This window comes from Xenopus laevis, chromosome 9_10S (genome assembly GCF_017654675.1).
Source record: "Xenopus laevis strain J_2021 chromosome 9_10S, Xenopus_laevis_v10.1, whole genome shotgun sequence".
In the NCBI taxonomy this organism is placed as follows: Eukaryota; Metazoa; Chordata; class Amphibia; order Anura; family Pipidae; genus Xenopus; species Xenopus laevis.
In genome coordinates, this window is record NC_054388.1 from 81599308 (window position 1) to 81612103 (window position 12796).

A 12796-nucleotide genomic window follows, 5' to 3' on the forward strand; every position below is an offset into this window, starting at 1 on the left:
GTATCAAAAGAGTTTATCACAAACGTGCTTGCAGCAAGTTTAAGGGACCAGTAACACTAATTTTTTTCAAGTTCAAAATCCATTCTACCCTTTTCCATCTGCAGATCCATCTCTCAGAAAGGGTACTATGATTAATGCTTAAGAAAAAAAATACCATTATAAAACACAGCTTCCGGATGTACTTTGTCTTTCCCAAAAGGTGACTTTAAGATCCGATGTGCTTTGCTCAACATCTCCTCCTCGCCAGCCTTCTAATCCATAAATTTGTTTTGGCGGGGGGCAGTGTAACTTCTTCGGCATAATTTATTTCTGTAAAAGCAGGGGAGAGGTGAAGGAATGCACGCAGGAATTTAGGAGGGGTCTTCATTCATTTTTAGATTTATTGCTGACCAGTGTGCTGCTGCAGTCCGTCACTTGTCCCAAAAGGGACCGAAACGTTGGATTTACATGCAATTCCCATATGTGGTGCACTCCAAAAAATAATCATCACATGCCTGGGTGCTGTCTCAAGCTTCATACATAAATATTACAATGAAAGACGCACTCCAGGACTATATATGGTTAGGGTTGTGTACTTCTGTGTTATACTTCCATTACTCTCGCTATATATTGGTACTTTACTCATAAATATTCTAGCACCTATTCTTTAATTATTATTTTCTTTTGGGAAACGAATTCACTGAACGCTGATTGGCTGTTTTCTTCCAGACTATACACGTCAACCCGTATATGGCCTGAGAGATACTAAACCCAGTATAGGTAACCTTCTACCGATATATTCATATATGGTGTGTTGGAGACTACATTTCATTTTCAAACCTGCCCACTCTACAAATCAGCAGATATCCATAGTACCTGGGTATTCGTTGGGCTTGTTCGGCCATCATACATGTACCAAGAACCAGGTGATATTATCAATGTTTCACATTCTTTTACTGCCGAACCTAAATTTAAATTATCCATACAAACTAAATCATTAACCATAGGATCACACACAAGCTGGGCAATATGTGGGAAGGTTTTTGTTGGGGAAAGGACAAAATAGAATTATTTCTGTAAATCAATCCATTTAGTAACTGAGAAAAACACAATGTATTGAGATTTAGTTCTTTTATTTAATTCCCTTGATTCTGGTGGCAGTGGATGTGATCTACTTAGACTGCACAGTCATTGATCAGGTTAGTGATGTCAGACTGCTATTATTCTGAACACAACAAGGGGGCAGAAAGGGATTTGCCCCCCCATAGGGGGGTCCGGGAGCCCTTGGGTGTCCCTGATGTGGCAGCCCTGGTGGACCCACACACCTCCAGTCCAACGCCAGGCATATCCAAGTTGAATGTAGCATTTAAAAAATACATACTGCCAAGGCCCAAAATTGCTGCCAAGTACAGTGAAACATTCAATTGATGTTTGCATAGTCAGTTTGCATTGGTATTATCCGCAGCATTGCACAGGTACAGTAAATGGGTGTAGACAATAAACAAACAAACCAACCAAAAATAATAGGTAAAGAGCATCCTGTCCAAAAGAGATTGCAATTTAAAAAAGGTCTAAACTGATTATGGGGCATATTTAAAGATCCTACCCCCAACAGGAAATGAATGTTAGTTAAAGTGCATCTCTACTCTTTACATTCATTTTCTGTTGAAAGTGGTTTCTGAGATATTGGTAGTTTTAGACTTTTAACATCAGGCTTTTAGCTCAGCGGCTTTCTAATCAGAGTCAATGGGGCAAAGTCACTATAAGGCGAATTTGCGCCAGTGAACGTTCCACCGCACCTTGCCAGACATCAATACATTACCACTACGCTAATTCACTAAAATGCAAAGTTGCGTCTCAGCAGCCGAACGCTGGCGAAGTTTTGCTAGTGTTAATTAGTCAGCTTGAGCGTTTCTTTTAGCGATCTTTTGCTAGCGTTCAATTCTTCCTAGCAAAACTTTGTTAGTACTCTTATGCTTAGGTGAATTTGAATAGGGTGGGTACATATACTGTAGGTCGTATAGACATCTTTATTAGAGATGTTCGTACAAATGCTTGAAGTGGCCACTTACTTATTATTACAAATTTCCAAGGAAGCAAAATAAAGACTAAAGAGATCCTCTAATGCCCTAGACATGAGCCCACCCTAAAGCAAATGTGGCAAGCCCCTCAGATTGGTTAATAAAAATTGTTGACACAAAAATCTTTAATGGTTAGGACCTTTGAAGGAAATCCTGATTTAAAAAATGAAAAAACGCCAGCTTTTTTTCACAACTTTTATGACTTTTCGGCATACATGATATGATGTCACTGGCATAAGATTGAGGAGGATGTAGCTTCATCTTATCAGTCCGCCAGGTCTAAGGTGGCGAAGAAAACTCTGGCAAAATAGGCAACGCAGTGTCAGACTGGGATGCCAGGGGCAAACCAGAAGACCTTGGGCCCACTGGAAAACCGTAGACTGTGGGACCACTTTTCAAACTATTATTCCTCCTCTCCTCTCTCAAACTCTTTATTCTCTTAGTCTTGTATTACTTACTTCTACACTATATTCTTCCATTATAAGACCATGAAATAGGCTAAATGGTTAGAAGCAATAGGACCCACTGACACCTGGGCCCACTGGAGTTTTCCTGGTATCCCGGTGGACCAGTCCGACACTGAGGCAACGTTCTGTGAAATTTGCACTTTAATGAATTTGTGGAGTAATCAGCGAAAATTTGCCTGGCTATAGGGCGCGAAACTGCGCTAGCGACGGTATTTCACCATCAAATTTTCATCTACGCCTGTTAATAAATTGGCGATGTCCCTGCGGATTTCTGGTGAATTTTTCCTTTACTTCACATTTTAGTAAATCTGCCCCAATGTCATACAAATATACATTCAACATGTATGTACAGTATATTGCCCAGAGGAGCACTATTAGTACTTTTGATATATTTGAGTTGTGATCTTCATTAAGAATGATTTTTTATAAAGCGTCAAGTAATCCTTTAGCATGGAAACTTTTCTGAATTGCAGTGTGTTGATTTTCATGCAATGCTTGCTAGTTTTCTGTGGCTTGTTGTTACCGTTTTATTTTTGGAAGGCTAGCTGTTTAGTTTTGTACTTCTGAATGCACATTTGGGAGAAATGGCACATTTTATCTCAGCACTTCTCTAGGCACAGCGTGCACACTTTTCTTCTAGACAGCATTGCTGCAATGTTTGTGCGCTGTCACAGCATATTGCAGTTAGCCAATAACTAGGGCCTGCACACTGTAAAACACAGAGAGAAGTTATAATGCAAGCCTTGTGCTGGGAAATTAATAAAATATGACAATCGATTCAGAACAAAATGTGTGAAGTTGGTGCTGCTCAGACTACAATGTTAAAAACGTGTTTAAAGAGATACTGACATCAGAAAATAACCTTTTTTATTATTTATCATAACATTATCTTTGAATGCTATGTATAATTTTGCCATAAAACTATTTGCCTGATGCTTTTACATCACCTTTCTTACTACCCTGTTCCTTTATGAGGGAACTGCCGTATTCATGCAGCAGGAGTCCATTAGTATTAGAAACTCTAACTGGCAGGCTGATATGGGACAGTCAGGTTGGCAAAACAGTCAAGTTTAGGGACTTCAAGTGACAATTACTTACAAAAGCAGAACTATCAGCAAAAAAATGATCAATAGGTAACTTTTAATGTAGATTAATGTTTTGAAAAGAAAAATGTTAGTGTTACTTTAAAAAGGACAGTTAAACATTGCTAGCTAGATATTCTAGATATAAGTACATTTTTTTAACAAAGAATTAAATAGTAGTAGAATAATACAAATAAATGTAACATATTCTTATTTAATCTACAGTAGGCACAGTTTTCCGTGACTCAAACTGTAAAATATTCAGGCAATACTGTACCCCTTGTTAAGTAAATTGGTCACCGACAAGTTCCATGAAAATACATTATAATACTTGCATTCAGGTCCTGGCTCAGGTGACTTCTAATATCCTCATTTGATTAGAGAGGGTACATTGTTATAATTAAGTGGGTCACATGAGACACAGATTACATCACTGAGCACCAATTCTAACTTTGGTTGCTGAAAGGGGCGGGATCCTGAGGGGGTGGAGCTGTGGTGTGAAGGGGAGGGGCAGTGATGCAAAAGAGCGCAAGGCAGTGGCATAAGTGGGCAGACTGCTGGGCCAATTGGCAGATATTTTGTGAATATGGGTGAAAAGCCCCAGCTGGAAGCAGGAATTGGTTGTGGGTTGGCCAAGAAGTAAGAGAATAAGCCTCCGTCAAACAGACTCTGGTTGTGTTATTAAATTCTTACACAACTGACATAATGGAACAAATAGGGGGTAGGATAAGATGTAATATGGATATTCAAGTGGAAAAGAGAGACATGACATAACTATAGACAATGAGGGGCTTGTAGGGACCACCAGAACATATTTCACCCTACCCCTTGCAATCTGCCCTGATCCCTGGTTCCAACCCCCTGAATTTCCATCTAGTGCAGGTGGAACAGGGCCAGAGCAGGTAGGATGTAGGGAGGCTCATGACTAATTTATATCCACAGACCTCTGATCTTATGCTTATATATGGTAAAGCAATTCATTTGTAACTACATTACGTTATAGTCTATATAATCTATAGTATGGTCATTTTATAATTACCTATGTTTAAATGATATCCTTATAAATGGTGCAGAATGCAGGTCAGATTTCTCTCCCAGCGCTCCCCCAGTAGCACATGCACCGTGCCTGTCTTGCTCAGTGCCACCCAGTGGATTCAATCAGCAGCACCCCTGCTCCACCACTCCCTCTCACCTGATTTTGGATACAATATGGCCACTGATGATATGGGCAGCTAAATTGGGGTAGAAAGCAACAGAGTAGTTTCAGCAGAGATAACAGAATATTTTTTTAAGAATATTTCCACCTGGGCCAAACTTTATAAACTATACATATAATTGTTTGATGAATTATTTGAGTAATACACATTTACGAGTTGGCAACGGCATTTGCTTGTTAACAAGTTATGTCTGAGCTGCCAACTCACCCGTTAAATGGTATATTGCTACATTTCGGTGTTTGTGCAATTTGCACTTGCCAAAAAGGGTTCATAATGTCTGTACTGGATATTAATGCTAAATGTGTTGACAATGTTCTGTGTTAATGGGAACTCCTCCTATTTGCAGTAGTGAGTGGTGCAAATTATTTTTTTCAGTTAACCCTTAAGTGAATCCACCACTATTACAGGGCAGAGGGTACTGATTGAACAGTTAAAGGAGAATAAACTGGAGGTCACACAATCTTGCAGATGAACACCGTCACAGTAACTAGCACAGCTTATCCAATATTAAAGGAGAAGGAAAAGCTTTGAACACTTGGGGTGCCAAATGTTAGGCACCCCAAGTGATTGTATTGACTCACCTGAAACCCCAATACCAATGAGCACCACGGGGTGCTTCTCTTCCGGCTTCTTCTTTCTTCAAATTTCCCGGGGCAAACGCATGCGCAGTTGAACATAATAGCCGACTTTATAGTGAAAGAAGACAGAAGAGGATTGCTCCGTGGTGCTTACTGGTATAACCCCAGGCCGGTGTAGTTTTTCTGCTGATAGGAGCACCGGCCTGAGGTTTCAGGTAAATAAATACAATCACTTGGGAGAGCCTAACATTTGGCACCCCAAGTGTACGAAGCCTTTCCTTGTCCTTTAATTGTTAAATAACCCCGATGTTGTTTTTAATAAAACAAAACCAAGATTACCAGTTGGCTGGGCCCTCTCCTGCCTACCTTTCTGCCTATTCTCTTTTGGTAAGGGGGCTCTGTAACTCACAGACTATGGGCACAGAAGACAACTTGCATAATATTTGCCCTTTATACTGTAAAATTATATGTCTTCACCAAGCTCCTGTCCATCAAGGTACCTCTGGGGAACTGGACTCCTTGTTGGAGTCTTAGCTGCTCAACTAGCTTGCCTGTCACTATTTCTCACCACCTACAGTGAGCTCCACTTGCTAACCTGGCTTGCGTTGGTACCTGGATCATTCACTCTTCTCTTCTTATATCAACCAAAAGTGCCACAAAGAATCTCTAAAGCCTAACTAGCATTGACATCTAGTGACTAAAATAACTATTAACATGAAGCATATCTAACAAACTTTTTCTGGCCCTTACATAGGGGCCCCATTGCCTCTAGACTGGCAGTGGTGGCAGAGACACTGCCCAAATCCATGTGGAAGATCTTTGATATGCTGGCCAATCACCTGAAACCTAAGAGTACTTTGGGGGTCATCTACTTGACCCCTGAATGAAAGTGCAAAAGCACTATTTGCTCACTTAGGAAGCCCTTGCACCAGAGGTCTACCTGCACCAGTGCCTTCTGCTTCTCCATACCTTGTGCTTCTGAATGACACACAAAGTACAGGACAGGTAATGTTCAGAAAGGGTTATACATATGTGCCTCCCCCATCCACACCTCACTAAAGAAAATGTTGACCAACAGAGTTGTGCTATTTACGCAATGCCCCACACAGTGGGCAACGTGCAAAAAATGGACTATGGCGAAATTCAAATGTACAGCTCCATAAAAAATGTATTTACAAAGCTGTTATTGGCATTACATGGCTTTTATTCTAAATAAAAATGCAATGTTTCAGGCCAATGAAAGTGGGCCCTGTAGTATCCTTAAACGGATGCCATAAATAAAGTTAATAGATGTTCCCCCACAGGACAGGAAGCATTATATATAAGCATACTATATACAGGGCTCACTTTCACTGGCCTGAAACGTTGCATTTTCCCCATCAAATTTTCTTTTACTTTTTGCATCTTAAAGAGGAACTATCGCAAAGATGTAAATTTAATAAAAGCTTCATCATACCGAAGTAAGAAATGTTCTAAATACAATCAATTAAAAATTCTGTACAGTTTCTGAAATAATCAAGTTTATCTTCACTATTCCTCTCTCAGCATCTGTTTCTCTTCATTCTGTCTTCATGCAGGAGTTGGGTGTCAGATGAATGAACCAATATATCTCATAGACAGGGCTTCTTTTGCCTAGAAGATGTATAAGAGCTCAATCTATTTAAATCACCCAACATCATGTCTCTCTACATGCAGGATTTGTGCAAAAGGCAGTTATTTTGATAGATTTTGTCTGTACTGGAATAAGTTATTTGAGTGAGCTCTAATACATTTGCTAGGAAAGGACTAACTGATTCCAGTACAGACAAAATCTATCAAAATAACTGCCTTTTGCACAAACCCTGCATATAGAGAGACATGATGTCTGGTGATTTTAATAGATTGAGCTCTTATACATCTTCTAATCAAAAATATCCCCCCTATAAGATATATTGGATCATTCATCTGACACCCAACTGCTGTATGAAGACAGAATGAAGAGAAACAGATGCTGAGAGAGGAATAGTGATGATAAATGTGATTTTTTTCAGAAACAATGCAGAATATTTAATTGATTGTATTTCTAACATTTCTTACTTCGGTATGATGAAGCTTATATTAAATATTCATTTCCGCAAAAGTTCCCTTTTAAGAAAGATGAATGTAACATATTTAGAAACGTCTCCGTTTTTTATATTGTGGATGTGTAGTATTTATTAGTAAGGACTACAAAAAAAAACGTTTCAAAAGAATCATTTTATCAAATCACCCTATAAAATTAATTTATCTGTAAGAGAAATATATCAACTGTATATATAATAAAAAGTTAGTGAACGCCGTTGTTTCACAATTTCATAAATAACAGTGTGTGAAATTGGATTCCTACCATGGCTTCTTGTATGTTCAATGTCACATTATCTGCAATTGGTTACACTAGAAATCTCTTTTTGTTCTTGTAGTTATTAATCCAAATTGATTAGACAGATCACTGCCAGAATCCCTAATTAAATATCTGCTCATTGCTAAACAACTCTATTGCACTTTAATTGTCCTAAGAATTGTCTCACTCTACAAGATTAAAAATATACAGTATATAAAGCATTTCACTCATAGTCAGTAACTACTGCACTGATTAACCTGCTACTGGCTCAATGAACCAACAATGGTTTGTTTAAAGGAAAAATGCGTATAACTTAATAATAAATATAAATTTATTTTCTTTTTAGACAAAATACCTAATTCCACAGATTGAATGAAAACCAAGTTTGTGCTTCAGGAACCATTTCCCCGCCTCCCTTAGGCTCACAGTGTCATGCAACCCCTTACTTACCAGCAAACATTTTGCACCCCAAGTGATTGTATTGACTTACCTGAAACCCGGGGCCGGTGCTCCTATCAGCAGAAAACTGCACCGGCCCAGGGTTATACCAGTGAGCACCATGGAGCGATCTTCTTCTGGCTTCTTCTTTCTTCAATTTTCCCGGGGCAGACGCATTCGCAGTAGAATGAAAAAGCCATATTTTTAGTTAAAGTTCGGCTTTTCACTCTAATGCGCAGCCGTGAGAAGAAGAAAGAAGAAGCCGGAAGAGGATAGATACGTGGTGCTCACTGGCATAACCCCGTTGTAATGTTCACTCCAGTTTCACATATATAACCATAAAGAGTGTTCAATCAATTAAAGTATTCATTCTATAATTTGAAAAAAGTGATGTTAGGTTAAAAAAAACATTTACTGTATAGCTAAGAGCATCATTTAGTCCCCATGGTTCCAGTGTGGTCAGGGAATCGATCCACTTGGCTTCGCATTGTAATCAGTGTCGGACTGGGCCGGCGGGACACCGGGAAAAACCCCGGTGGGCCCCGGGCTCTTGTGGGCCCCGCCGGCCCAGATCCGCTACTTAGTGGGGCGGCGCGACCCCACTTTGTTTGGGGTCGCGGTATAATAGAGTAACTGCGCATGCGCATAAAGGTAGCGCCGCGCGCCTGCGCACAAACACGGCACCGCGTGCATGCGCACTAGTCCCCTAAAGCACTCCGGAGCGGTAGCGGCGGCCGGAGGGGGGCCCTGGGGCAGTAGCCCCGGTGGGCCCCACGCCTCCCAGTCCGACCCTGATTGTAATTGCTTTCTATCACATTGGCAATTTCACCTCCTCTAATAACTGCCATTTTAAACTTGCACTAATGTGCCTATGTTCAAAAAAATGTTTACCTATGGGGTATGTGACTTAATTTCCATAGGATCATAGTTAGTTATAGAGCGTTTATGCTCACCAATCCTTATCCTCACTTTTCTTTTTGTTTGACCAACATACATTTTTCCACTTGGGCATTTCAGTACATATATACGACATACTCTGAATTGCAGGTACTATATTGTTTAATTGGTAGCCTATTCCCTTTTAGAGGATGAGTTACATAGACACCCTTTATGATAGAATTACAGTTGCTACAGTTTAGGCAGGGAAATGTTCCCATCATAGGTGGACCCAAGAACAGTGTTCTATCACTATCTATCTAGTCCTCATGCAATACCTACATTTATCACAAGGTGGTATACAATTCAATTGATGGGGTTGTATTTGTATCTAGGTAGCACATAGCTACAGCTTTATTCAGAATGCTACATTTCCAGTAAAAAAAAAAACAAAAAAACAAGAACTGTTTAAATAGGATACTATAAGCGATTATTGGTTTCAAACATGAATATTTAAACATTTCATAATAGGATGTACTGGCCTTCTGTAAAAAAAACATTTAATAAAGCTGAGTGTCGTATGTGACATTTACTTTGCAGGTAATATTCTGTCCTTACACTACCTTATGGCACATGATATTGGCCTCATACTAATACTGCTTTCCTTTAGTATTATCATTTGACTTATCCCAACGTGAAAACAATTGCAGAAATATCCAAAAGTATCCAAAGCAATGTTTTTTTAAAAAAATTATTGTTGAAGTTATTACTTTGACTCAATTGTATGACCAGTTTCATGCTGACCTAAAATGAACATGAACATACAGTATTATTTTGCCTATTGTTTTTAATCAGGGAAATTAAAGATACTCTATGTTTAGTCCTTGTGAGGTAGAGGTAGGCAACATGTTTTGTAGAATGCTTGGGACATGGGGTTTTCCGTAATTTGAATCTTTATACCTTAAGTCTACTAGAAATTAATTTAAACATTAAATAAACCCAATAGGCTGGTTTTGCTTCCAATAAGGATTACTTATATCTTAGTTGGGATCAAGTACAAGATACTGTTTTATCATTACAGAAAAAAAGAAATAATTAAACATTTTTGGATTATTTTGACAAAATAGATAACGGATCCCATACCTGTGCATGATTCACCCTTTTTAGAAGAAAAATCAAGTTGGTTTAATTGGGGAGTGGGTAAGTGAGAAGCAGAGTGGTGATGCAAAGGGAGTGGGGCAATGCTGCAAGTGGGGTAGTGCAATGGCTTATATGGTCAGCACCAGGGCCGGTGCAAGGAAGTCGGCTCTCGCACACCCTAAGTTAAATAAAGTCAGAATTACCTGGTGAGCTGAGGAAGAGGTTCAGGCCACCTCACATACGATGCTCATAAAAGGAAAATCCAGAGGCACACCGGACTAATTGCAAGCAAAATTGCTTTGTGGGTTTAATGCGAAGTGCAACGTTTTGGGGTCATGCCTCTTTATCAAGCATGCTTGATAAAGGGTCATGACCCTGAAGCGTTGCACTCTGCATTAAACACGCAAAGCAATTTTGCTTGCAATTAGTCTTGTGTGCCTCTGGATTTTCCTTCTATCAGCACCAGGGCTGGGTCAAGCCGACAGGGCGCCCTAGGCACACGGTCGGCAACCCCCCTTCCATGAGGGAGGGGAGAGTAACGAAGGAGAAGGGGGAGTGACAGAGGTGAGGGGAGAGCAACACAGAATCGAACCACCCGGACTAGGGGTAGGCAGAAGACTTTTGAACAGGTACCTGCCCAGCTCCCCCACATCTTTTTTGCACGGAACAGATCGGGCACCAATTCAGCAGAATCCAGCAAAGGGAAGGTAAGAAGAGGACTGACCATCAGGCAAGGACACGTTGGGGTGGGCCAGGGGCAATTACAAATTTACTGGTAACAACATTGCAAGCCAGGCAAGTACTGTAAATGGGACACAAAGAAGTGGCATGCAAAGGAATACTCACATCCCACCCTTGTGCTACCTGTCCAGTATTCAGTCCTGTCAGTACTACACACACAGGTAGGTGAGACGTTACCTGAAGGCTGAAAATAACAGGGATATTTGATCTATCATCGCCTATTTCCATAGAAGTATTCTACATATACCTGTATTTCTCCCTACTGGGAAACTGACAACTGTCAGTACCTTCTGTCTCAATTGTTGATTGGCTTTGAATGGATAAGTAAACCTTTAAAATAAGTAAATATAATTTTGAAGATAGTGCTATTCTAAGTACTTTTGCAATTTACATTCATTGTTTATTTTTTTAATTCCAAGATATTATGGGATATGTGTACTGTAAATATAAATGTATTTTGTTACAAAAGCACCACCTGCTGGTCAGTTTCTGAACATGAAGTAGCAGAGAAAGTTGTCAGGGGAAACATAATACCCTCCACATGGGGTATACTCAATTATTATGATTGAATGCCTTTAACAGTGATCCCCAACCAGTAGCTCGCGAGCAACATGTTGCTCTCCAACCCCATGGATGTTGCTCCCAGTGGCCTCAAAGCAGGAGCTTACTTTTGAATTCCTGGCTTGGTGGCAAGTTTTAGTTGCATAAAAACCAGGTGCACTGCCAAACAGAGTCTCAATGTAGGGGCTACTAAATGACCAATCACAGCCCTTATTTGGCACCCCAGGAACATTTTTCATGCTTGTGTTGCTCCCCAACTCCTTTTACTTCTGAATGTTGCTCACGGGTTCTGAACGTTGGGGATCCCTGCTTTAGTACATAAAAAAGGTATAGATGTCCATGCTGCTTATACACTAAAGTTTATTCAGGAAGTCCGTTGTGTCCTTCAGACATGTTTTCATTTCACTGACTACAGGCTGTCCAGGTATACACTTAATGGCTGCAGTAATGAGTTGGTAGAAGACACTATGGGGCAAATTCACTGGGCGAAGTGACTTGTGCTGGTGAAAATTCGTGACGTCATTTCGGAACTTTGACGATTTAGTAACGGGCACAGGCGTAATTTCGCTAGCGAAGTAGATAGACAGTATCACAACTTCGCACTCTAACGCCAAGCGAATTTTCGCTCTGGTGAACGGACGTAACTGCGCAAATTCACTAAGGTGCGGATTTTAATGTACGTTAGCTGTTCAGCCAGACTTGCCTTCACCAGCTCAGACCAGACGAAGTGCAATGGAGTGCATAGGACTTCCTCAATTTTTTTGTTGAAAAATTTCTCTAAGTCCCAAAAAACGCCGGTGTCCTTTCACTTTTTCAGGGTGATAGGCTGCAAAAGTCCGTAATAATTTTTTTGGGTACACGGGTTCCCCCTACATTTTCTAACATATGGAACATAAACTATACAGTGGGCTCATGTGTAGGGCATTATAACAACTCTATTTTATTTATTAAGGTTCCCTGGACTTGTGTAATGTAATGTATTTGCTGCAAAATATACGTGCACTCAACTTTATCATTTCCCGCTGTATGCAAATTAGCCAGCGCTAGCGTATCTTCTCTTCGATTGCCGAAGTAACGCTAGCTAAATCTAGCAATGGGTGCGAAGCCGTCGCTGGCGAATTTTTGCCACTTAGTAAATTTGCCCCTATGGGTCTTCCCAGGGGGGTTTGTCAGGCTCTTGTGTATTTTTGGTAACAAGTACAACACAAGAATCATGGGTAAACAGTCACCAGGAAATGTCTAATATCCTTGTCAATAAGATATGCGTCCTCTATATA